Source organism: Equus asinus, chromosome 23 (assembly GCF_041296235.1).
Source record: "Equus asinus isolate D_3611 breed Donkey chromosome 23, EquAss-T2T_v2, whole genome shotgun sequence".
Classification (NCBI taxonomy): domain Eukaryota; kingdom Metazoa; phylum Chordata; class Mammalia; order Perissodactyla; family Equidae; genus Equus; species Equus asinus.
Window position 1 is genome coordinate 33,034,645 of NC_091812.1, and position 27,498 is coordinate 33,062,142.

The window sequence follows — 27,498 nt, forward strand, 5'->3', positions numbered from 1 at the left end:
CTTTGCCCACCCTTGCAGCAGGCTAGAAACGCCTGCCCATGCCCTACAAGACATTCCTTATCCCCCAACAGACTTCAAGCAATAGCTGGCAAGATTGGGTATATAAATTCCTCAGTTCTCTCACCCCTCAAGAGGAATAATTCGAGGGGCACATTCTATAGTGGCCTCCAGAGTTCCCCAGAGCAATTAAGCTTCAGTGGTCCACAGTGGTAATTTTGTTTAAAATGCAGCCTTTATTGGATATCTTCCCTTGTCTGTCTCAATTCCCCACTCCTTTACTGATGCTTCCTGGGGTCATCTCTTGAACAAACTACTTGCATCCTAATGCTTCACTCATGGTCTGCTTCTAGGAGAAGCCAGACTAAGACAATGTGACTCCCTGCCTGCAAAGTGACTCCCTGCCTACAATTTCACCAGGGGATACCATTGTCTTTAGGATAAATTCAAAAATTCTCCAGTCCTAGAAAGTCCTATATGAATCTCTTATATGCCTCTCCAATCTTCACAGTCATCATGCTCCCCCTTCCCCACAACACTGGTGCCCTATTGCCTCCCTTCTGTTCCTTGAATTTTCTAAGCCCTTCCCCGCCTTAGGGCCTTTGCACACTCTATTCTCTCAGCCTGGAATATCCCTTACCCAGCTCCTTGCGTGAACGCCTGGCCCTCCCCGTCCCAGTCTCAGCTGAGCTCCAGTGCCCTTCTTCAGACAGGTCTTCCTTCATTAATCCTTCCAAATTAGGGTTTCCTAGTTCTCTCCTGGCACCCTTTCTTTCTTTCATGGCACTTAGCACACGTATAACCCTGTTGGTTTGTTTGCTTGTCTACTGTCGGTCATCCCTCTAGATTGGAAGCTCCAAGAAAACAGAGCTTTTTAGCTTTCTTAATCAAGATGCAGCAGAGGGCCTAGCATATTAGAAGTCATCGATACCTTTTTTTATTTTTAAAGATTGAGCAAAGACATGCTCCTTGCCCTTAAGGGGCGCACAGTGTAGTGGAAGAAACTTGCATACAAATGGATACTTTCCATGAAGAGTTAGACGGCAGATAGCCGTGGGCAGAAGAGTGCAAGAGAGGGACACTTAAGCCCACGGTGGTGGACACCTTATTTTACTGACCCAATCGGCTCCAAGGTCCGTGACGTACAAAAAGTAAACAAGTCCTGCTGGCTCAACGCTGTATCCTCAGGGCTGGGCATAGAGCACAGCGCACAGTAGGTGCTTAATAAATATCTATTGCTTGAATGGACCAATGAATAATTTGAATTTCTGAGTCAGAGTCAAAATGGTCAACTCCAAAGCTGGGTTTAAAATTTTAAAATATGTTCCAAAATTCAAAATCATTAAAATATCTGGCCATAGGGGATAATTTAAAAATTAATTTTTCTTAAAAAAAAAAAAAAGAGATCATAAATCTAGCCAGGAATTCTAGAAGTCAAAGCAAAAGACAGAACTGGTATACCAAAATCAATATTTGCTTTGAAATAATGACCAAATTGGAAAAACTATACACACACACATAATAAATCTTATTATCCCTCCCCCATAAATAAAATTCTGTTTCTAAAGTTGGTTTACGTATTTATTCAATCCACTTTAATGTGATTCATTATATCATTAAAAAACTGGTATATGATATATATTCTGATATATGAATCAGGAAATGGCTTGCAGGCATCGTTTTTCAGTAATGACGAGAACTAAATCTTAGAAAGGTTGTTGTAGTAGCCAGCCTGGAAGATGACACTCAGCGATCCCCACCTCTTGATATTCACACCCTTGTATAATTCCCCGCCTTGAGTGTAGGTTAGATTTAGCATGACCAGTAAAAATCTGGGATTGAAGAGGTTCCCAAGATGTGGAACTTTCAGTGTTAAAGTGGGAAAGTCCTGGGCAACTGGGGATGAATTGGTCACCCTCACTGGATCTAGTGACTCATTTCTAAAGAATGGAGTACAGGGGCCGGTCCCATGGCCTAGTGGTTAAGTTCACACACTCCGCTTCGGTGGCCTGGGGTTTCTCGGGTTTGGATCCTGGGCGCAGACATGGCACTGCTGGTCAGGCCATGCTGAGGCAGCTCCCCACACAGCACAACCAGAAGGACTCACAACTAGACCATACAATTATGTACTGGGGGGCTTTGAGGAGAAAAAGAAGAAGAAGAAGAAGAAGAAGAAGAAGAAGAAAAAAAAAGATTGGCAACAGATGTTAGCTCGGGTGCCAAATTTTAAAAAGAAAAAAAAAGAATGGAGTACAGCAGAAGAGATCAGTTGTCACTTCCAAGATTATGCTATAAAAAGACTGCAGCTTCCATATGATGCTCCCTCTCTCATGCTCTGTGTTGGTTCACTTGCTCTGGGAGAAGCTGGCTGCCATGTGGCGAGGCAGCCCTGCAGAGAGGCCCACAGGAGTGAATTTGGAAACAGATTTGAGGCCTGCCAACAGCCATGTGAATGAACCCAGAAGCAGACCCTCCCCCAGTCAGGCCTTCAGATGACTACAGCCCCAGACAACACCTTGATTGTAGCTTTGGGAGACACTCTGAACCACAAGCACCCTGCTATGCCACACCCAGATTTCTGATCCTCAGAAACTGTGAGATAATAAATATTTGCAGTTTTCAGCCACCAAATTTTTGGGGGAATTTGTTACACAGCATGGGTAATTAATACAGTTGTGATAGCATTGGAAATCCGGTCTAAGGAATAAATTACTTTTCAGTCTAGGATATAGAGTTTCCTTAAAATGAGTTTATCATGCAAACCGGAACTACTCTCCCCGCCCACATTTATTTAAGTCCCCAAAAGCATAACATTCTGTTGTCCCACATCTCCACATCCCATTACAAATATTCAGACCAGATCCCTGACTTTGTGTAAGTGAAAAACCAACTTCTCAGTGGGAAGCTATTCCTTCCTTTTCTGCTCCTCTCCAACCTCAATTTGAGGTCAGAGCTGATGACTGTTATGGCCAAGATATCAACTGATTGCAATTTCACAGAATCGTATAATCAAAGAATCATAAGATTAGAAAGAGCTCATTGAGATTTCTTTGATTATAAAATTAATAAAGGTAAAAATTGTATGACCATTTGGAGAGGAAATCTTCAGCACCTTTTCCCTCCTCTACATAAGAAAGCTAACCATACGTGACAAGAGCCCACTGAGGTCCTTCTCTTTCACTTTTTGTTTTCTGTGAGGAAAATTGACCCTGAGCTAATATCTGTTGCCAATCCTCCTCTTTTTTTGCTTGAGGAAGATTAGCTCTGAGCTAACTTCCGTGCGAGTCTTCGTCTACTTTGTGCGTGGGATGCCTCCAGAGTATGGCTGATGAGTGGAGTAAGTCCATGCCCAGGATCCTAACCCTTGAACCCTGGCTGCCAAAGTGGAGCGTGTGGAACCCCAACAACTCAGCCTTGGGGCTGGCCCCTGAGGACTTTCATTTTTAATTTTGCATAATACAAATGTTCAATACAGAGAAGCAGGGAGAATAATACAACAAACCCATAACTCTCATATTCATTTCCCATCTTCAACAATTATCAACTCAAGGTCAATTTTATTTCATCTCTTGCCTCTTTCCTGTTACCATACACTAAACCCCTCCCTGACCCTTTGGGTTATTTCAAAATAAGTTCCAGACCTCATGTAATTTCATTTGTAAATATTTTTGTACATATCTCTAAAAGATGAGAACTCTCTTTTTTTTTTAAAGAATAATTCCTTAATTTCATCAAATATCCAGTCACTGTCCTATTTCCCCTGATTGTCTTTGTTTGTTTTACCGTTAGTTTGTTCAAATCAGGATTCAAACAAGGTCTACACATTGTATATGATGAATATGCCTCTTAAATCTGTTTTAACTTACGGCTTCTCCCTCCATCTGCCACCACGCCCCACCGACCACGCCCTGCACTGGTGCCACATTTTCTGACAATCTTTCCAAGCCTTAGCAAACACGCTATTTTCTTATTTCCACTAGTGATTCATCTTTCCTGATAAACAAATAACAGCATACTGGACGCCCTTCTGTACGATACAACTTTAAGAAGCATGCTTGGACCTGGGTCCATTTTAAAGTATCAAAATTTATCAAGGAAAGAAGGTCTGATTACACATTGTACTGGAGGAGACAGAAGTCAATTTCACACTACAGTGGATCTAACACTTTTTTAAAACATTGTAATTGGGGGATGTTTCATGAAAGTCAATAAATATTTTGCTCTGTTGACACTGCCCTTGCCATCATTTTTAAATAATAAATATGAAAAGAGCGTTTCAACATCAGGTGTTGCATCGTGGTGATAGTGGTCCTTCTTCCTAAACCTCCTTAAGATTTTCTTGTTTTTTCTCTATGAAGTGGGATGAAACTAATAGCTTCACAGGAAACCTCTCACCGAGGCCTCTTTCCCAAGCTGAGGTGCATCTGAGGAGAGCTGGTGTGAAGTGAAAACACAGGGAGTAACAGATATCTGTGAATTTATTTGGGTCATCATGATGCTATTCACCAGAGGGGTTTGACAGGATTGCTGTGAAATCTCCTCCCAAGCCTGGCGTCATCGTCATCGCTTAGGACCCAGGAGGAAGTACAGCCTCAGGGTCTGTTTACTCTTCAAACCCGTCCCCTTGGGCTCGCCCTTCACCTCTGCCCTTAACACCTGACCAGACAGAGTTCTAAACTCTAAACTCGGAGGTGTGAGCCTCATTACTGCTTTTCCTATGGTGCATGCCTGGGATTTGTCCAGCTTTGGAACAGGCAAGAGTTCAAAGCAGATGGCACCTTTTCATGACTTGAGTCAATTAACAAGGGATTCCAAGCTGGCCTGGAAGGCCCGGCTGCCAGAAGGGCCCTGGAGCAACAGCTGGAAGAAAACTAATAAAAACAACTACAGAGCAATTTGTGAAAATGTCAAGGCTTGCACAAACACGCTGACCCTCGTAAACCTTGATGTGAACTTGGAGAGGTTGGCTCATCCTGCCTTTGGGATGGCAGAGGGGGACGGGGCTGCTGCCTTCTTGCCAATTCTCCCATCTTTCCAGATCTTCCTAACGCTTTGCTCCATTGCCCAGGCCTCTCCTGATGTAGCTCGCTCTAGCAGATCAAACGTCTGGGCCGTCCACTCTTTCCTTTAGGTAGACCCTCTCTCCACACAAAACTCCCTTCTGCAGTGAATGAAAGTGTTGTGTGTATCAGAGGTGGCTGGAGCCTGCAATTCTAACAGCCCGTTAAGAAAGCAGCAGCTTTAGGAAGAGGGATGGAGAAATAGCTCCTCAAGCCTATAAAGACATGCAGAACCTAAATAAGTAAATGTTAAGATTCCAGGCTCAACAATTCATCCTCTTTTCCTCTCCTCTCTCCCTTTAGATGGTTCGGGGTGTACTCACCACTGTTTATACAAAGGCGAATGCCTCTCTCTAGATAAATGGACTTTCTGTAAACTCAAAGCCGTATAAGCTACAAAAAGTTACAGAGGTGATTAATTGATCAAGACCACAGCTTAGCTTATATAGACACAGAGCAAAGAGCAGCCCAGACCACAGTTTTGTTACTCCTGTAGGTACTGAACCAAATGACTGTCAGGATCCCTAAACTCAATCAGACTAGGAAGATGAGGAAGAATTAACCTAAATTGGAAAAAGGAAAATACGAAAGATTTGCTTTTTCTTTTGTTGTAGTCATTTGGAAATGCGTGGTTTTTAGTTTTATTTTTTTTAAGTGCTTTCATCAGGATAATGGTTCTCCCGGAGGGAGGTGGGACTCTGGGACAAGACGATTTTGGCCGAGACAGGGCATGAAAGGGGCTTCCGGGGTGCTCGCCGTGTTGCCCGCATTTCCAGCCCAACATGATGGTGACAGTAATGTTTGCTTTGTGATTAATCGATGAGTTGTATATTTCTATTTTGTAAGCTTTTCAGTATGTGAGTAATGTTTCACAATTATATATGTGTACTTTCTTCAAGATTAATACTAGTCAAATAATACACAGTCCCTAAAAAAGTTTAGCTAAAGTTTATTTTCAAGTATTTTCTTCTTTTGGGTGCCTCTAAGAACTCATCGTTTTTCAAAGGGTGTCCCTCAACCACCAGCTTCCAAGTTATCTTGGAAAGTTATAAAAGCAGAGTGGGGGATCTCACCCACCCCGCCTTGGGGGAGGCGCAAGAACAGAAGGGAGAGGGGTATCCCTGGAGCCCATTATCCAAGCCAGAAAACCAAGAACGATCTGTTGTGCCTCCCTCTCACACGCTGCCCACATCCAGACAGCCCTCGGATCCACTCGATGACCCAATACTGAATATGACCCAGCCTCTCCACCACTGCCTTGCCTCCCTGACCTCCTAATGTATCCCCTGGTTCCGTTTGTCCCTTCTGTTCACTCATCCTCCACACTGCTTCCAGGACAATATTTCTAAAACACAAATGTGACGATTTAATAAGAGACTGCCTCTGCTAAAGCCCTTGCACGCACAGACACATTGAGCCCAGCTCCTGGCTAGGTCTCTTGAGCTTCCTCTCCCCTGTGTACCCGGATGGCCCCCACACCTCCCATCAGCTCTCCAGTTCACAGAGGCACCATGTTCTTCCACACCTTCTTGCCTTTGCTAATTTTGTCTCCTCTGCCTGGAAGTCCTGCCCACTCCCCTCTTCTCCAAGCAAAGTCCTACTCAGACGTCACCTCATCTGCCTCCCTTTCCTGCTGCCCAGATCGTGTAAGCTCCTCCCCCTGCCATGCCGTCACCCCTAGATGATACATTCTGTCTCTCTTATGGAGAACTTCCCTCCCGGGTTATAAACGCCTAAAGAAAGGGACCCTGCTTGTTCCCCTTTGAATTCCTAAAGCCTTGCACAGTTTCTGACATACAGTGGGTGCTCCATAAATGTTTCCTCCATTGAATTTAATTGACTCTAACAAAAACCCAGTAAAGCCTACTATTTGGCTCCTTAGCCTTGGGCTCTCTTCCCTGAACTGTTCTCTTTTGGTTCCTTTCCAATCATAGTGAACACTTGATCATTTCTGGCCTACAAAGGTGCTGCTGCTAAGCCAGTCTTTCCTTCCCAAGCCTCGTCTCATTGGCCAAGCTACGGCCTGAGCAGCCAACACTGGTGCCAACAACTATAACCATTACACGCTTCTCTGGCCAACAGCGGTCAGCACTCAGGGGAAAGGCGAGCATGGTCAGTGGAAAGCATTGTCTTTGCCAGTTGATAGAGCCTTCTCTGGTCACCTGAAGCAGCAGCAGATAGAATTACCCTCACCTGGAGCAGAGATGGCTGGTAGGATACTTAGCGCCCTCCAAATCAAACCACCTTTTTTTCCAAATGCCTTTGCAACCTAGACTTCTGCCTCTCTTCCCTGGAACTTGCCTTCGTAGAGGTTGCTTTTGCAGCCTAAGATGGCAGGGAATCACCTCGGAATGCTTTGATTTCTATGGGCAATCGCACTGACTCAGTGGCTGGGTATAGCATTCATGCCACTCAAGGATGCCCACGACTGAAAACACATTCAGTGGGACGAGCACTGGGTCCACAAAGCATTATATAAGAACATTAAGATAATGGAGAGCATTTGGAGTTATAGCAAGTTCACATCAAAAAGGACATTAGGTAAATTTCAAAGTGTCATAGAATCAACTTAGAGATCAAAGAGTCCACACTCCCATTTTACAGGTAGGAAACTGAGGTCCAGAGAGGGGGAGTGGCTTACCCAAATCACACAGCAGGTTGAAACTGAGCCTTGCTCTGTTCGAGGCTCTTTCCGGCTTCCACACTTAAGCTGGAGGACTTCCTGGCAAAAACAGAGTCCAGGGTTTCCCAGCACCTCTGCCCAGTCCATCTCCCATCTGCTCAATCGCTTTTAAGGGAGCTGCATTTCTGATGCCATGGCCCATTTATTTGAAGTGCACATCTGACCCCTCAGCAGTTGCAAAGCCTGTTCCCTGTCTCATGCACTTGGAGTGGTTGGTTCCACGTAAGCCACGAATTCTAAACCTGCACCAGATCACCTGGGGCGCTTTTTAAACTATAGACTCCTGGTCCTCATATTAGTATTTTCCATTTTAGTAGGAAGGAGCTCAAGAATCTTTATTTTTTAGCTCCTTCACTAATTCCACTGTAAGATTACATTTCAGGCCCACCCTGCCAGCTGCCCTTTCCAGATCCTTTCTAACCTGGAGATTCTGTGCTTTATGTCATAGGAATCCCTCACCTCTGATTCACTGGCAATCCATCATTCCTGATTTTTAAGACAAAAAGAAAGAAAGAAAACAATCATAAGTATGTGTTTGTTGTCCAAACTCACAGCAAGGAAACAGGCATCCAGAGAGAATGTGAAAGTCGCTCAAGGTCGACAACAGACTGTCTCCATCGGTAGCAGAGCCCGGGAGTTTGAACTCACTGACCACAAGGTGATGCTCTCCTGTAGAATAAGCAGAAAAAAGGAGACCTGTGACCCTGAATGACTCAGCCATTGCCCTGCAAGGTGAATGTCGATTAACGTCTGCACCATCTCTTCATCCATGACACGAGAGTGATAATGCTTGCCTCCATTTCAGGTGACAGAGATGCTTATAAAACACTGCAAGTATAAAAGCGTTAAGACAGACTGCTTTTTAAAAATAACTCAGACACTATATTCCCCCTTAAGTGGCTGTGTAGAGTAAAATTTCCATTCCAGCATGGTAATATGAACTATGAAAGCACTGACATCTTAAACCACTGTTCATATAACTTGGGCTGAATGGGTGGCCTCACTCTGTATGGCTGCTTCAATTTATAATTTATTGAAATCAGCCTAACACCACGATACAACTTTGTCAGGTCAGTAGATTCTATTAGTCCTCAGTCAAATCCAAAACCCACTTAGAGACCTTGTAATATGGAAGTTGCCTCCTTGGAAAAGTCATAAACCTTTTCAACTACAAACACCAAACCCTAGGAGCTGGAAACTACAAGTCGGCTGAAGACCATTGCTTAGTGATCCAAAGAAGGTTCCTATTATCATTGCAGATACTTGGGAGAACCTCTATATTAGCCTTCTACGCCATCTCTGTCGCAACTCTCACTAATCTTTGAGCTTATGGGAAACACTTAGACCTGTTCAGCAGAATGTCTTAGATAGAATTGAAAGCTTAAGAAAGTCTTGAATAAAATTCAACTTAGATACATGAGATTTCAAGGGCTCCCATCTCCTGGGATTTAAGGTCCTGCAATGCTGAAATTGTTTTGCCATTTATTGTGTTCTTCCACTTCCATCCACCTAATGCTCACACTCAGAGCTCCCTCTGGTTTTCCCACTGGTCTGTGGGATGGGAAGCTGTCACTGCTCTTCACAGACATGCAGTGGGGAGCCACAGAGAAGACAAATAGGCAGAAATACAAGAGAGAGAGAGATCAGAAAAAAACAGAGCACTGGGACAGACCAGAGAGCGCAAAGTGGACACACAGTGAAACAATAAAGTCATGTGTGGAAACCAGAGAAGCAAATACAAAAACAGAGAAGGGAGAAGAGGAAGATGAAGAGAGGGGAGAATCAGATATCTGCCTTTCAAGGAATCCGTATGTCAGGTAGATGGCAAATATGAGAAACAGTGCTCCATTCCAGATTGTTTTGAGTTGAGGCAGTAGGAATAGAGGTAAGGGGTGACAGTCTCGCTGGCTGTGAGGAAGAGGAAAGTTATGTTGGCCATTGTGCTGACTGTCCCAACACACCCTGGGCCAAGGAAGCCGCAGCTGTCCAGGCCCAGGTGAGGTCAGGCTGTCCTGACATAGTAGAATCAACGCAGGAGCACGGCTGCACATGAGACATCTGACATTCTGGTTTCCAAGTCCACAGGGAGTAGGCACCACAGCGTGACCCAGGCCAGTCTTGCGGGAGGAGAAAGAATTCCCAGTGGGCAAAACACATGAGGGTCTTTCCACTGGAAACTTGAGGGGATCCCACTTCTGACTAATCTCCTATCTGGACTCCAGATGGTAGCCTTCTGGGCTGATGTGCAGAGCAAGGTCCTCAGGGTGGTAAAATCATACCACATGCTCTGGCTCTCTGCAGAGCTCACGTCTCCGGGAGAGGTCGGGGTGGGAGGAGCCACAGGTGTCCGCTTGTCTGAGGCAGCTCAGGCTACCATAACAAAATGCAACTGGCTGGGTGGCTTAAACCCAGGCATTTATCCCTCACACTTCTGGAAGCTGGGACATTCAAGATCAAGGTGTCCTGCCTCTAATTTGACTCCTGGTGAGAGCTCTCTTCCTCGTTCACAGATGGCTGCCTTCTTGCTGTGTCCTGACATGGCAGAGAGACAGAGATTGTCTCTCTCATTTCTCTTCTTATAAGGGCACTAATCTCATTCACGGGGCTCCACCCTCATGACCTAATTACCTCCCAAAGGCCCCACCTCCAACCACCATCACACTGGGGATCAAGGCTTCAAAATATGAGCGTAGGTGGGACATAAACATTCAGTTCATGACACCACTGTAATGTTTTTCTCTTTTTTTATTATGAAAAATTTCAAATCACAGAAAAGAATAACATAAACCATAGTACCCACCATTGAAATTTAACAAATGTTAATACCTTACCATATTAGCTTTGAATCTTTACTCTGAATGTTATGTCCACACTTGGAAATTTATCTGGATCCTTCCCTGATCTTGTTTCCTGAGAAGCACCACAATCATGAAATCTGCATTTATCCTTTAATTCTATCTTTTTATATTTTTACTACATAGATATGTATCCAGAGACAATATTTGGCATTGTTTGGGGTGTTTTTAAAATTTTCATTAAAAATAGTACATAGGATCCTGCAATTTGTTTTGATAAATTTCAACATTATGCTTGTGAGATTCATTTGTGTTGCTCCAGGTAGGTCTAAGTTATTCATTTAATTGTTGTATGCTTTCCCTGACATGAATAGCCCTCAAGTTATTTATTCATTCTTCTTTTAACAGACTTTTGGTTTTTATTTTTTGCTGTCAGAACACTGTAATGAAATCCTTGAGAGAGTTTTTCTAGGATATATGCCTGGTGATAGGGTACATATATCTTCAACTTTTATGGATATGACCAAATTGTTCCTATCGTGGTTCTCCCAATTTCCATTCACCAACAATATGGGAGGTTTCCTTTTTCTCCACACTCTCACTAATATTGTTGACTTTTCATTTTCACTAATCTGATGGGTAAGAGATAATATCTCATTTTAATTTTAATTTGCATTTCTATGATAACCAGTCAGATTGAGCATCTTATGTGAATGGCCTGTTTATATTCTTTCCTTGTTTCTCCTTTGCTTTGGTTAATAGGTTGTTTCTCAGCTATTTGCAGGAGCTCGTCACATTTTGTGGATGCTAATCCTTCGTTTACTGTGTGTAATGCAAAGTCTTCTCCCCAGATGTGCTTTGTATTTTCACTCTGCTTTTGGTGTCTTTTGTCACTTAGACTAAGTTTTTTTCTTTTTCTCAATATAGCTAAATTTGTCAACTTTTCACTTATGGTTGCAATTTTTTGTTTTTGTTTAGGAAATTCCTTCTTGTCTTGAGTGATGTTCTCCTCTAATTCTTTTTAAAGTTTTCTTTTCATATTTAGAGCTTTAGTTATTCGCAAATGTATTTTTTAGTATGATAGGAAATAGAGCTATACTTTAATATTTTTTTACATAAGATATCCAAATGCCACAGCAACATTGAACAGTCCATCATTCTCCCTATTGATTTGTAAGACCTCTTTTATCATTTACATTATGTTTTCACATATGTTTGAGTGTCTTTATGGGCTCTCTATTCTGTTCTATTGGTCTTTTTTGCTTTATCACTCCATCAGTATCACACTGTTTTGATTAAATGCTATATAAGTCTTGGTGTCTGCTAGGACAGAAATACCCCCTGCCTCCTTCTTTAACTTTTCAAAATTCTCTTGACTTACTCTTGGGCTCTTCATCTTCCAAATTAATTTTTGGAACAGCCCATCAACTTCTACAAAATGCCTGTTTGAGATTGCATTAGTTAGGAGTTGATCAGAAACACAGACCCACTATCAGTGATATAGAATAGGGATTTATTGCAGGGCTTAAACCTTACACATTTGTAGGAGATAGCTAAGCATTCTAGGTGAGGCTGTTGGTTCTGTGTCTGATGCTGGACCTGAAGTTAGCAAAGCCAGCAGTGTGGAAAGATGAATAGAGAAGAGCAGAGACAATTACCAGCCCACAAGGATAAACGCATGTCTTTCTCTCATTGCCCTAACCTCAATGATAGGGATGACCTACAGGATAAACTGGCACCCTTCACCACAGATCTGTCACAAAGAGCTGGTCCCACTGCTACTACATGAGTTGCAATAGCTCTTGGCCCAAAACTGACCTTCAGACCATAAAAAATGACTTCTGCTTCGCCTCCACCTTCCCATCTTCACACGAACTTTTCTTATGGCTCATCCTAACCCAGGACTATTCCATGAAGGAAGTCTGGGTAACAAAGTTCCTGCTTAGCTGAGTTGACACTTTTCAAAGCTACCTCAGGGATTTTATTTGGAACGGCAAAAATTTATAGATTAATTTAGATTGATATCTTTAAAGTGTTGTCATTGCACCTATGAAACCAGTTTATAAAAGACCCTCTTTTTATTCAGATCTCCCTTTACGTCCCTTGAAATGTTTTGTAAATTTCTCCAGTACAGTCTTACATATATTTTGAAACTTAAGTACCTTACAATTTTTGTTTGATATTTTGAATGGAATCTTTTAAAATTGCACATTTTAATTGATTGCTAACGATTTACAGAAAGGTTTTGATTTCTGTAAGTCTGTTGAACTGTAGCTGCTACCATTCTGAACTATTATTAGTTCTAATTATTTGTGTGTTTGAATCTTTCTGTTTAGACAATTCTATCAACTACAAATGTCGAAAAATTTTCCCTCTTCCTTCCCAGTCCTATGCCTTTTGTTTCTTTTTCTTGTCTTGCTGCATTATCTAGAACTTCCTCCACAGTCTTGACTAGGAATGGTGAAGGGGGCGTTCTTGTCTTGTTTCTGACTTTAATGGAAATACTTCTAGAACTTCACTGTTAAGTATCATGTTTCTTATAGATTTTTGGAATGTACTGGATATTAGTGTAAAAACTTTTCCTTCTAGTCCTAACTTAAGTATTTTTAAATGAACAAATTTTAAATTCTAACCAATGTTTTCTCTTCATCTAACAGGATAGTTACGTATTTTTCCTCCTTATTCTGATTGTGGTAGCCATCACAGGGTTCACTCTGGGTGACCCACTGCTTAATGATCCCTTTGTGTGGTGGAATCGTCCTCCCCTGAGGTTTCCAGTTAAAGAAAGAGTTTACATACTGTTGGTAAGTAAACACATCATTACAGTTGAAATCATTGCAGCAAAGCTCCAAAGATTGATTTTTTTTTCTCTTTATTTATTTACTCTTGAACTCATAAGGATATGTATCCCAAATTAGGAGTATGCAGCAATGTGGCAGTAGTGAAGGTAGGCGCTACACGTAAAGCCATTGAATAAATACTATACTATACACCAAATCTTCCCGGGGTGACAATTTTACCCTTAAATTTGGGTGAGAATAAAAACCATATTATAAAAAATTATATTAAAATAAATATAGATATATAGCATTAATACAAAATTCATGCGAGTTTTTATAATAAAACACCAGTCTTCAAAGGAATGATAAGAAATTGCTATTTTTCTTGGAGTCAAGCCCTTAGAATCTCAGAGTTCATGCTTCTGGACTATTAGGATATTTTGGTAGAAAAGTTGGAAAAGAATTATCGTCATAAGTGAATGAAGGAAAAAGGTTAAAAGGTAGAATAACATTTCCATTCTCTACTCATTTGTTCATCTCAGCTTCCTGTTTTCCTACTTCATAACCAAGGAGGCTGGGACTCAAGGTAAGAGTTAGCAGTTATGATATTGCTTAAAGCCTGAGAGTTTCATCTTCTTTACTTCAAACATTTCTAGTTTATCTAAAAAAACAAGAAAAACAAAACTGCGCAAAGCAATAAGTATATCCCGTAGTTGAATATTCTGCCCAGAAGTATACGAACTAACAATTATTCCCTTCCTTTCCTTCACACTAAAAAATTATATGCCCTGCCCCAAGTCTTTGACCATCATGTTTTCCAAAGTATGAAACACGTGACTGACAATGAAACAGAATATTTGAAATTAAGACGGTCCTAGTAAATATGTGACGTATGTTCACTGGAATCGTGCACTGAAAAAGGCTGGTGACTGAAGAGTAGAAACAGTGTATAACCTTCTGCAAAATGACCAGGCAGGAGAATGAAGTCTCAAATGAGATCATCTTGTCTCTACAGCTGGCATACACTGGATGATCAATAAAGGGTGGCTAGAATTCTCCCCCGTGTTGTTCCCCGCACTAGGCTTCTCTCTTGGTCTCCCATCACCTCCTCCACCATTGTGTGCTCCCAGGGTTGTCAGCCTTCTCTCATACAACAAGGGTTCCTACCCACAGGGGGCCTTAAAGTTATCCATTCATTCATTCATCCATTCTTCATTCTTTTATGTTTTCTTTTACATATTAGCAACTTTTCACCATAACAGCTCTTGAAAATTTATACCACTTAATGGTGATTTCTTTTTTGGGGTATAACAACTTTTTTACTCAAAAACTCACTAACTAAATAATGAACAAGAAGTAATATTTCTTTACCAGGGTTTCAAGCAAAGATCCACTCATCAATTTCCTTGACACAATAGTTTTATTGTAGGGAATATTATTTGGAACAAATTTACGTTGTGAGCCATGTTTGCGTAAATCCCAAAACATTTTGTTTTGTGTACAAAACAATGAGAGAACTGAGGTGGTAGCAGTGTTTATGACTCTGACCTGTCACGTGCATGCACTATTTTCATATATTTCAAATCACTCTTATGTTTAACTTTTACTTGGCCCTAGAAGATATTTTTCTGTGCTATAATTTTATATGAATTTTATATATTCATAAAATATATGAATTTTATGACAACCAATACCCTCACCAAGATCTGTTTCCACCGTGTAGGGGTGAGGTAGGAAAATTGTCTATTAGAGCTCAGGGAGGGTTTCTAATCTGACGCTCTGGGTTGAGAGGCCAGAGATCCAGTTTGTTGACTTCTCTGCTCTTGCTTTTAGAACTGCTTAGGGGAAATATCAGGAACTTACCTATTGGCACTGTAACTAATTCGTGGTTTCCCAGGCCACTCCATACACTGCAAGTACATAGATCAAGTTGGTGTAAACTTTGTGGAGAACAATTTGCCAACACACAGCAGCCCTGGCATTTTCCTCTGTGTTCTCAGCTCCATTTTTGCCCTTCCATGCTCCGCCCTCCAGGACCAACTAGATAATTTGCAGGGCCCGTGCAAAATAAAAACATAAGACCCTTTAATCAAGTATTCAGAATTTCAAGAGTGTGACAATATGGGGCTTCTTTAAGGATGGGGTCCTGTGTGACTGCACAGGTCGAATGTCCATGAAGCTGGCCCTGCTGTTCTGTATCAGAGGGAGCTGGACGCTACAAACTACTTTTCCAGACTTCTTTGCCATCTCGTTTCTGACTAAGTTCAGTCAATGAGAGGCACTGGTGGGAGGGAAGGGCAAGTGGAAGGTAGGAAGGAAGAAGGCATTTGTATCCCTGTCTGCTTCTGGCAATGTCTCCTGCAGCAGTGGAATATCCTTTGGTGGTTCCAGGGGCTGCAGTGCTGGGTGACTGTGGTTCCAGCATCCTGCTGTGACTCTAGGAGCGGCATCAGCGGTTTCAACGGCAAGTGTAGTCAGTATCACTGTCAGCAGTGAGCATGACCAGGGCTCTGGCACGCCACCTCCTCCTGTTTGCTCCTACAATCCTAGAGTTGGTGTAGGCTGCCTGCAGACACTAACCCAGGGTTATCTCACCTTCTCCTTTTTGCTCCTTCAGCCCTTCCAACAATAGTAATCATTCCTTAAGTAAGTCCCCTGATTGAAACAATTAGCATGGTTTCTACTTTCCTGATGGGACACTGGTTGACAAAGTAGCTGAATTCTTAAAATTATGCCTACCCAGAAGGCTGGCCCTGTGGCCAAGTGGTTAAGTTCGCAAGCTCTGCTTCGGCGGCCCAGGGTTTCGCTGGTTTGGATCCTGGGCAAGGACATGGCTCCACTCATCAGGCCATGCTGAGGCGACGTCGCACATAGCACAACCAGATGGACCTACAACTAGAATATACAACTATGTACTGGGGGGCTTTGAGAAAAAGAAGAAAAAAAAGAAGATTGGCAACAGATGTTAGCTCAGGTGCCAATCTTTAAAAAAAAATATTATGCCTACCCATTGACCCAGCTAATCAACTTCTAAGGATTTATACTAAGGATATAATCATGGAGTGGGAAAAAAATCTGGCCATATACTGTTTACTACAGCCTTGTCTGTAATAGCAGGACACTGGATATAAGCTAATGCCTAAATACCCAATGATGTATCCATTAACAATAATGAGGTAGGAAACACAGATACTAACGGAACAGAATGTAATATAAAAACCCAGACACGGACTCAAATATATATGGAAATGTAGTATACAACTGGTATTTCAAATCAATACATAGCAATGATGTTACAAAAAAGAGAGTTAGAGACCAATATCGCTCATGAACATAACATAAAAATTCTTTTTTTTTTTTTTTTTGGTAAGAAAGATTGGCCCTGAGCTAACATGTGTGCCAATCTTCCTTTATTTTATAAAGGGGACACTGACACAGTGTGGCTTGATGAGCCGTGTGTAGGTCCACACCCTGGATCCAAACCTGTGAACCCCAGGCTTCTGAAGCAAAGAATGTGAACTGAACCACTACACCACCAGGCCAGGCCCTAAACATTCTTAATGAGGTATTAGCAAACAGAATAAAGCAAGATATAAAAAGGATAATAAATTGTGACCAAGTTAGGTTTATTCCAGAAATGCAAGGTTGACTGAACATTCAAAGTTAAATTAATATAATTCACCAAAGAATAAAAGAAAAAAAACCGTATGATCATCTTCATAGATATAGAAAAAGCACTCGTCAAAATTCATGATAAAGGGCCATTCCGGTGGTGTAGTGGTTAAGTTTGCGCACTCCACTTCGGCAGGCTAGGGTTCACAGGTTCGGATCCTGGGCATGGACCTACACACCATTCATCAAGCCATGCTGTGGTGGCATCCCACATACAAAATAGAGGAAGATTGGCACAGATGTTAGCTCAGGGACAATCTTCTTCAAGCGAAAAAAGATTAAAAACTCTCAACATACTAGGAATAGAAGGGTACTTTCTCAATCTGATAAAGGGCACCTACAACCTACTTCTAACATCATAGTTAATGGTGACAGTTTCCTAGGCAGCTCCATACTGCAGAGTAGTTCAAATTGGCATAAATTTTGTGGAGAGCAATTTGGCAATACATAGCCAGCTGGGCATTTACCTGTTGGTTCTCAGGTAAGATCCAGAACAAGGCAAAGATCACCACTTCCCCAACGTCAGCCAATATTGTGCTAGAGGTTTTAGCAAGTACAATGAGGTAAGAAAAGAAATAAAAGGCATAAAGCTCAGAAAAGAAGAAGAAAAACTGTCTTTATTCAGAGACGACATGATTGTATATGTAAAAAAGTAAAATCAATACATGGAGTTGGGACGACTGGATATCATTTGGAAAAAATTAAATTGGGTACGCACTTCACAAATTATACCAGAAAAAAATTTTTAAATAGATCAACGAAATCACAAAAGCACCAGAGGAAGCCATGGGACAATTATCATTTTTTCATTACTATTATTTTTAGTGAGGAAGATTGTCCCTGAGCTAACATCTGTGCCAAACTTCCTCTATTTTGTATGTGGGATGCTGCCACAGCATGGCTTGATGAGTGGTGTGTAGGTCCGCTCCTGGGATCCAAACCCATGAACCCTGGGCCGCCAAAGTGGAGCATGCAAACTTAACCGCTACACCACCAGGCCAATCCCAGGACAATTATTTTATAATATGAATGCGGAAGGCCTTTCTAATTATGAAATTATATCTAGAAGTATAAAACACTGATATATATAACAACAATAACAAAAACCTTCTGCATGGCAAAAACACAGTCAGCAAATTTAAAAAGTAGATGACAAATTGGGAAAAATATTTGTGATTCATGTCATAGACAAATGGCTAATATCCTAATATAGAAAGACTCTATAGGTAAAAAGCCTACAGCCTATAATGAGAGAATGAAAATTAAAAGTACCCTGAAACATTGGGCCAGCCCGGTGGTGCAGTGGTTAAGTGCACATGTTCCGCTTTAGAGGCCCAGGGTTCGCTGGTTTGGATTCCAGGTGCGGACATGGCACCGCTTGGCAAGCCATTCTGTGGTAGGCATCTCACACATAAAGCAGAGGAAGATGAGCACAGATGTTAGCTCAGGGCCAGTCTTCCTCAGCAAAAAGAGGAGGGTTGGCAGCAGATGTTAGCTCAGGGCTAATCTTCCTCAAAAAAAAAAGGTACCCTGAAATATCATTTTTATCAATCAGATTGGCAGTGGTCAAACACATTTTTAACCTACTCATTGATGAGGATATAGAGAAACAAGTACTTGTATAAATTATGCATAGGAATATATAAACCAGTACAAACTGTGGGGAAAACAATATGACATCTATCAGAATTACAAATGCATGTATCTTTTCACCCGGTAAGACATCTCAAGAACTTTATCCTGCAGGTGTATTGCCCCAATGTGAAAGAAGGTTGTTGAGGGTAGTAGTTTTTGAAATTCCAAAAGACCCAAAATAACCTAAATGCTGAGGAGCAGAGGACTTGTTAAATTAAGCTACATTTATGTTGGAATTCTATGACAGCCCTCAAACAGGAGGAAGCTGTATACACATTGATCTGTAGTGATCCTCAAGACACGTTATTAAGTTAATAAAGTAAGGTGCAGAACACTGTTAAGATATTAACCATTTGTGTAAAAATGTGGGCAAGATGTAGGCATTTGCTTGGAGACACATAAAATATCTCTGGAAGGATTTACTAAAAAAAAAAAAAAGGGTAATATTTAGTTGCTTCTGGAAAGGGTAACTAGATAACTGAAGGACAGGGTTGGGAAAGAAATTTTTCATTACATATACTTTTATAACTTTTGAATTGAACTATGTGAATATTTACTTATTCAAAAGATACATTTTTTAAAATAATAATGTAGAAGAATGTAAAACAATGTGAAATACATTTGTAGAAAATTGTCAACTGAAAAAGAGATTATAAAAAAATATGCACAGCCTGATCTCACTTTTCTTTTTAAAAAAGGCATAGATATGCATAAGAAGGACAAAAGATGTGCATGAAATATTACCCATGGTTACCTCTGGGTTTGTGGGATATGATTGATTTTTATTTCTTTTCTTTTTGTTTATCTGTGTTTTGAAACTTTTCTACAATGAAACTATATTTGTTTTGTCACAAGAAATAAAAGTTATTAAGAAAGCCCCATAAATGGCTGGTTTCCCGTCTCAGCGAGACAGCTGTTGCTATTTAACAATCCTATTAGTCATATTGAGTCAACTCATTCTTCCCACAGACAGAAGCTGCCACGTGCTAGGCACAGTGCAAGGAGACATAAATAGGGCGACTTCTTCTGATGACAGGCATTCCAAACCCTTGCCACTCTCCCCACAGCCTATGTCACATTTCCCATCATCTCCCTTGCATAAACTACCTTGATTCTACTTCACAAAGAACACAGACACCACCAGGCATGAACTCCCCGGGGCCTTTCTCTTTCCACCTCCAAACTTCTCCACGTCTTCAGCCAGGCTCACGTTCTCCTTTCTGCCTCAAAGGAAGATGTGACTTTCCTTTCATTTCCTGGGCTCTTTAGCCTGTTCCCTTCTGTACCTCGTTTTATTAATGATCTCCTCCTTCATATATTTTTAATTTCTGCCTAACCACTAGCTCTTTCTCCTCAACTGAAACATATTCAACTGTTTGCAATCTAGAAAAAATGTTCCAATCATCTTTGCTTCCCTCAATATACACTACATCTGCTTTTCCCCTTAATCTCCCAACTTCTTGCAAAATCATGCCATAGTCTCTGATGATACGTGTTTACCTATAGTTCACACATCAGCTCATTTGAGTTTGATTAATCTGCCACTAATTTACTGAAACTTTTCTTCCTAAATGTGTCTGTTAGGAATGTGTTTGGCTGCAAGTAACAGAATATCCAACCGGCAATGGCTTAACCACAAACTGTATTATTTCTCCTCATAAACAAGCCCAGAAGTAGGTCACTGCTGGCAATTCAGCATGTAACCCATGATGGGGTTGTGGGTTGGTATCTCAGACATCCTCTTCATCTTCTTCTCATAGTCATTACAGATCTAAACATCAGAGCCGTACACAACTGTGTGAGGGGACTTGAATGGCTCAATGAACAGAATTTCTCCTCATGTGATTGCCTCTCAGCAAACTTGCCCTTACACCCCATTGGTCAGATAGCCTCACTTTTTCTGAGATCAAGGGATCTCTGCTAGAAAGAAGGACGGGGAAGGGATAGCTTTTGTGTAGGAAACAAAGTGTCTGACCCACCAAACTCCCCATCACCTCTAATTTTTAAATCTGGTCCTCATCCTATTTGACCACTGTTGGCAACTCCTTTTCTCCTGAACCTCTCTTCCTCTAGCTCTTGAGACGCATCTGTCCTCCTACTTCTGTTTTCCTCTTCCGCATATACAATAATTTTCTCTTTTCTCTTGACATTTGCTCCCTGGACAATCTCATCCACTATCATAACCCCAAACCCCAATAATTGACTTCTCTAAAACCCAAGACTCTATTAAGATCCAGTCTTATCTTTCCAAATGCCCATTGGCCACTAAATAGACCAGTTAAGCTCTTTATGTTGCAAATACCATAACAAGTGGCTTTATAAAATAGACTACCTACTGGCTCCTGTAACATGAAAATCCACAGGGTGTATAAGCTTTAGGGTCAGTTCGATTCATCAACTCACTGTCATCAAGGACCCAATTCCTTTTCGACTCTCTGATCTGACTCTGTTTGTCCAGCTCACCCTAAGGCTGGCTTCCTCATGGTGACAGAATGCCTGGAGGTCCTCCAGACTCTGCAATTGTATATTACTACCTTACCCAAAAGGAAAGAGTCAAAAGGAGCTTCTTTTCTAGAAGCCCTCAGGGAAGTCTCCAGGCTCATTGATCCAAGTTGGATCATGTACCCATTCTTAAAGTACCAGAAGATTACATTTTTTCCAATAAGCTTAGGCTTAAAGTAAAATGCCCAAGGTCTATATCCTGAGATAGAGTTCAGATTCCCCCAAAACACATGGACCGCCCAAAGAGGCATAGGTACCCAAACAGAAATCAAGGCCAGCCCCTAAGAGAAGGGAGAATTGTCATTGCACCAGCACCTACAGTGTCCACATAATGTCCCTCAGGTTTATCAAACTTAAAATGTCCAAACCAAGCTTATTACTCCCGTCCCTGCCCCCATCCTCAAATTTGCTCCTCCAGTAATTTTTCCTTAGTGGCACCAGTCCCCACATTCATAAACCTGAAGCTTACTCTGGCTTCCTCCTGATATTCAGCCAGTTACTAGGGCCTGCTAATGCTGCTTTCTGGCCATCTCTCCCATTATTCCCCATCCCCAGTCTCACTGCCATAGCCTGTGTTCAGGACCTCATCATCTTTTATGAGGGTTTTTGTAATCACCTCTCAATTAGTTTCTCTGCAGGTTCTCTCTGCCTCAGTTTATCCTCTATATGTCCCCTACAGTGATCTTTCTATGTGAGGCCCTTCTTGACAAGTTCATAGTTTCTGCCCCTCCCAGAGGTAGAGCTAGATGACTACTGGTGCCCTAAATAGATTCTGCACCATCTTACGCTCACGTCTATGCTCATACTGTTTGCCCAGTGTGGGATGCCTTCCTTCTCCTTCTCATCTCCTAATCATCCTCACGACCCAGCTCAAACATGACTTCTACTATGAAGCCTTTACTTATCTACCCCCAAGGAGAGCTAATCGCTGATTCCCTGGAATCCCAGAGGTGTTTGCACAACCTTTTTTTGTTTGCCCATACCATACTGTGTTGAAATTATTTGGACATATGTCTTCTTCCACCATACTGTGAACACTTTGGGAAAATATGCCATAGTCATTAATTTGCTGTACACCAAATATGTCTACTTAGATGTAATATTACACCACTTCACATAAGATTTAGAAACGTGTAACAGTATAGGTTCACTCACCCTCCCCCGTCTTGAACGTTATAATTATCATATGCAGTATATGTAGTACACATACTTTATTATGAACAGCACAAGGCAATGTTACAACGTTCACCTTAAACAGTTAATATGCATTTTAAAGAAATTTTTTAGAAAGTCTTTCAGATTTACCCACATATTTACCATATATGATGCTCTTCATTCCTTCCTAAGGATCTGAGTCTCCATCAGGTTTCATTTTCTTTCATCCTGAAGAGTTTTCTTTAGCATTTCTTATAGTGCAAACCTGCTGGTGACAAATTATCTTGGTTTTCTTTTTCTGAAATTATTTTTATTTTGCCTTCATTCTTTTTTATTTTTGTCCCCAAAGCTCTAGTGCACGGTTGTATATTGTAGTTGTAAGTCCTTCTAGTTCTTCTATGTGAGCCACCACCACAGCATGGCTACCGACAGACGGGTGGTGTAGTTCTGTGACTGGAAAACGAACTCGGGCCCTGAAGCAGTGAGAGTGCTGAACTTCAACCACTAGGCCATCAGGGAGAGCTCTTGCCTTCATTCTTGAAGGATATTTTCAGTAGATACAGAAATCTGATTTGACAGGAGTTTTTTCTTTCAGCACTTTAAAGATGTCATCCATTGTCTTCTGGTCTCTATTGCTTCTGATGAGAAGTCAGTAGTATTCAAATCATTATTCCTTTAGACATGATATGACTTTTCTTCCTGGCAGCTTTTACGATTTTCTCTTTGTCTTTAGGTTTCAGGAGTTTGACTATGATAATGCTTTGGTATACTTTTTTTTTGTATTAATCTTGCTTGGTGTTCACTGATCTTTTTGAACCTATCAATTTACATCTCAATATTATTTTTTCTAATATTTTGCCTGACCACTCTGTTTCTCTTCTCCTAGGACTCCAATTACACATGTGTTAGATATTCTGATATTGTCCCACCAGTTGCTCAGGCTCTTTTTTCCCCAATATTGTTGCTCTCTGCTCTTCTATTGGGTAATTTCTATTGACATCATTTAGTTTACTGACTCTTTCCTTTGTCATTTCCATCTGCTGTTAAGTCTATCCAGTGAATACTTTATTTCAGATGTTTTTAAATTCTAGAAATTTCCATTTGATTTTTTTTGTTTCTAATTCTCTGCTGAGGCTTCCTATCCATTCATTACAAGTATATTCTTCTTTCTACCCATGAGCTTGCTTACAATAGCTGTTTTAAAGTTCATATCTATAATATCGAACATCTGAGTCATCTAGAGGCTGATCTCCATTGACTGTCTTTTCTAATGTGAATGGGCCATGTTTTTATTTTTCTTCAAATGTCAAGTAAGTTTAAAATAGATCCTGGATATTGTGGATAACACACTGAGAGACTGTGGATTCTGTTATATTCCTCCAAAGAGTACTGATTTTTTAGTTTAAGTAGACAATTAAGTTGGCAGAATTCAAACTGCAAAATTCCATTTCCCCTACATTGAGCAGCTGTTCAAATTTCAGTTTGCTCATGTAGTCTTACCTGGGCTGCCTGAAGCCTGCTGCAGGCACTTGATTCAGTGATCAGACAGAGATTAGGGCAGGGTTTATACCCAGAACTTGGGACTTCTTCTCTCTAGCTCTCTCTTTTCTGGAACTTCTTACCTTACTTTCCAGCTTACTTGTGAGTGACCCAAAACTTACCCTCTGGCTCTGCAGGCCAATAAGACTGTTGGCTTTCTATCAATATTTTAATCATTTTAAGCGGTATGAATTAGGACCTACCTTCAGACTAAAAGCCATTAATACACAGGAAATTCTGCTCTTGTCATTCCCATCTTCCAAATGCCAACTTCCTTCCACTATGCCTGCTTTTTTTCACTCTCCAGGAACTTCAGGTAATTGTTTTCTGTATTCTATCCAAAGTTTATAGTTGTTACCTGTAAAAGGGTTGGTCCAACAAGAGCTTACCCGAAAAATGGACACGGACCCAAAAAATGCTTTTAGCTCTCTGCCTTCTGGGCACTGGAAGGATTGTGCTTCCTGTTCCCTTTATGGTATGGATGGGAGGGTGACATATGAGATGTAAGCATAAACTATGACTTGAATGTTCCCAGTGGTGGCTGTTCCATCAACCTGGGTCTGAATTAATAGCCAATGCTTGTTTAAAATGTATTATGAGCACAACCAGAAGGACTCACAACTAGAATATACAACTATGTGTTGGGGGACATCAGGGAGAAGAAGAAGAAAAAAAAGAAGATTGGCAACAGATGTTAGCCCAGGTGTCCATCTTTGAAATAAATAACAAAATGTATTGTGAGCAAGAAACAAAGCTACTGCACCATGCTACCTCTATTCTATAAATATGCTCAACATCTTCATAAAGAGCCAAAATACTCTAGTGCACACCAAATACATGGCCACATGCTTGCCCATCATCCTCACCTGTTCTTAAGCAGTAGCGTCTGGAATAGGGGCAGGAAGCTGTGTGACACACTCCGCCCCCACACACATACTCAGGTGACCTCTGGAGATGTCACAATGTGCTTCTCCACATTCTCTGCTGCAGCCACAGCAGAAAGAACTCACTTTTAGCTTACTCGTATACAGCGGCACGATAACGGAGTGCTTAAGAACACGAGCTCTGGGCCAGAGTCCTGAGTTCAAATCCTAGCTTTGCCACCGTGTAAGCTTGGATTTGTCATTTACCCTCTCTGTATCTTAATTTCCTCATCTATAAACCAAGAGGGCTAAGACAACACAGAGTATAGTTTGGAATGTGTGGCACATAGCAACGACTCCAAAAAATTATAGCTATTTATCCCTTGTTTACTCAACATTCAACAAAATTTACTGAGAGCTTATAATCCATCTGCCCGGCACTGTTCTAGGCATTAAGGATACATCAGTGAACACAGCAGCTGGTATTTACTAAGAGACAGGCAATAAACAACAAATATACTAAATAAGCAAACTATGTAGCATGTCAGAATATGATAAGTGTCATGGAAGAGGAAAATGTAGAAAAGGGAAACTGAGGGAGATGTGATTACAAATGGGACAGCCAGGGCAGACCTCTCTTAGAAGGGGACATGAGCAAAGGCTTGGGGAAGGTGGGGGAGTGAGTCACGCAGAAATCTTGGAGAAGAGCATTCCAGGGAGAACGCTTTAAAGTGGGAGTGTGGCTGGCAAGTCCCCAGATGAGCAAGGTGGGCAGCGTAGCCGGAGTGGAGGGAGGAACAGGGTGCAGTAAGAGAGAGGTCAGAAGTCACCTTCCGGGCGGACAGTGTGTGCCTTGTCCCCGTTGTGCGGACTTGAGCAGTTACTCTGAGTGAGATGGGAGTCACTGCAGAGTCTTGAGCAGAGGAGCAAGGTGACCTGACAGGTGTTTTAAGAAGAGCACGCTAGCAGTTATGTTGAGAAAAGAAGTCAGGGCCAGGACAGAAGCAAGAGACCAGCTAGAAGGCCACTTCAGTTACCAACGCAGAAGAAGGTGGTAGGAGAGAAGGCAGCAAGAAGTGCCAAATTCTGGATGTATTTGGAAAATACAGCTAACAAGAGTTCCTCATGAATTAGCTGTGGGGTATAAATTAATGAGAGGAATCAAGGATAACTTGGTTCTGGTTCTTGGCTTGAGCAAACAAAAGCACAGGAATGCCTTTAAGATGAGAAAGCCTTTGAACTGAGCTGTTTTGGGGGGTAAATGATCAGCAGTTCGACTTTAATATGTTAAGTTTGAGATGCCTGTTAGATATTCAAGTGGAGATGATGGCTAGATGATTGGATAATCAAGAGAGAGGTCTGGACTGAAGATAAAAATTTGAGAGTCAGTGGTGTGTAGAAGGTGGTAAAGCCTTGAGGCTGGATTAAGTCACAAACAAAGTGAGTACAGACGTAGAAAAGGCCAAAGACAGGGCCCTGGGGCACCCCAGCCTTCAGAGAGCCAGGAGAAGAACTGAAACCAGCAAAGGAAACTAAGAAGGAATTAAACTCTCTTCCCTGAAACAACTGCTTGGCTTCTAGGCTACCATATTTTTCTATTTTCCTCTTACTTTGTTGCCCACTCCTTAGTCTTCTTTGCTTTGACGTTAATAAAGTGGAATAACGGTCCAACAGATTTGGTAGGATAGAGGGCATTTGTGACCTTGATAAGAGCGGTTTTGGTGGAGCAATGGGGGTGAAAGTCTGATTGGCATGAGACCAAGAGAGAACAGGAGGTGCAGACCTACAGGCAAGTTTGAGATGTTGGCAGCCAAGGAAAATTGGCAAGTTATGGGGCTAAGGGAATGCCACACACATCCATATAGACATAAGGACGGGCGAGCGCACATCATGTTTTGTGTTGAAGTGAATCACTTGAGAGAGAGGAACAATTGATAAGCAGGAGATGACGGGATAATTTCAGGAGCAGTCAGTAAATAGTCAAGAGGGGAAGGGACTCTCGTGCCAAGTGGAAGGATTTACCTTAGATAGGAGTAGGGACACTACATCCATGTGATTGGAGGGGAGGCAGAGCCGGGCAGAGAGGCAGGTAGGATGGAAGCCCTGGTGCTGGGAAGATGAGGCAGTTCTTGTGAAACTGCTTTTATTTTCTCAGTGAAATAAGAAGCAAGGTTTACAACTCAGAGTGAGGAAGGGGAGAGGTGTTGGATATTTGGGGACAGAAGGTGCAATGTAGTCATTTCGGAGTGTGGGAAAGTAAACCAACTAGGGAAACGCAGAGAGACGGTGTTGAGAGGCCACCTGAGATTTATGATGATAAATTTAGTGACGACAGTTCGCTCTGTTGTTTTTGTCCAGCGTGTTAAGCTGGGCAGAATCAGGGTTTTGCCAGGTAGGTGGTCCCAGGAACAAGGAAGGGAAGGGTGTATGTAAAGGAATCGTCGAGCGATAGACCATGAAATCTAAGCTGGGTAGGAGGGATGTGACAATCTAGGGGCCATGACGAACAGTGAAAAAAGTAGACTAGAGTCAAAATAGGGTCCAAGAATTGTTCAAATTGTTCAAACAGAGTAGATAAGATGGAAAGAAAGAGGTGTTGGTCAGGCAACAGGAGGCTTGAAATGAAAAGTTCAGAGGTGGTGCTGTTATTTGGTACCCACATGAGAGGCGGGTGGAGGGGAAGATGGTTGCCATTTAGGTACTAGGGTTTCAGATGGGTCATTATTCTACGAGGACGCTAAATTCACCAAAAATGTTCACAGGAGTCAGGTAGGGTTTAGGGACTGTGAGTCGGGGGCTTGAATCTCCACGGAACAA

General features: G+C 41.7%; 1 long non-coding RNA gene across 8 annotated transcripts in view; it reads right to left on the bottom strand.

Moving 5' to 3' along the window:
- Positions 1 to 27,498, bottom strand: part of LOC123280126 (uncharacterized) — a 163,000-nt gene that overhangs the window by 132,081 nt on the left and 3,421 nt on the right. For 4 of the 8 annotated variants that reach the window (XR_011497333.1, XR_011497332.1, XR_011497331.1 and 1 more), the window contains exons 2-3: positions 22,442 to 22,544; positions 8,293 to 8,409 (exon numbers count right to left, since the gene is read on the bottom strand). This is a non-coding gene — a long non-coding RNA (uncharacterized lncRNA). Of the gene's footprint in view, positions 1 to 7,698; positions 7,780 to 8,292; positions 8,410 to 22,441; positions 22,545 to 27,498 lie in introns of all 8 variants that reach the window. The other 4 variants (XR_011497334.1, XR_011497338.1, XR_011497337.1 and 1 more) reach the window with 2 other exon arrangements.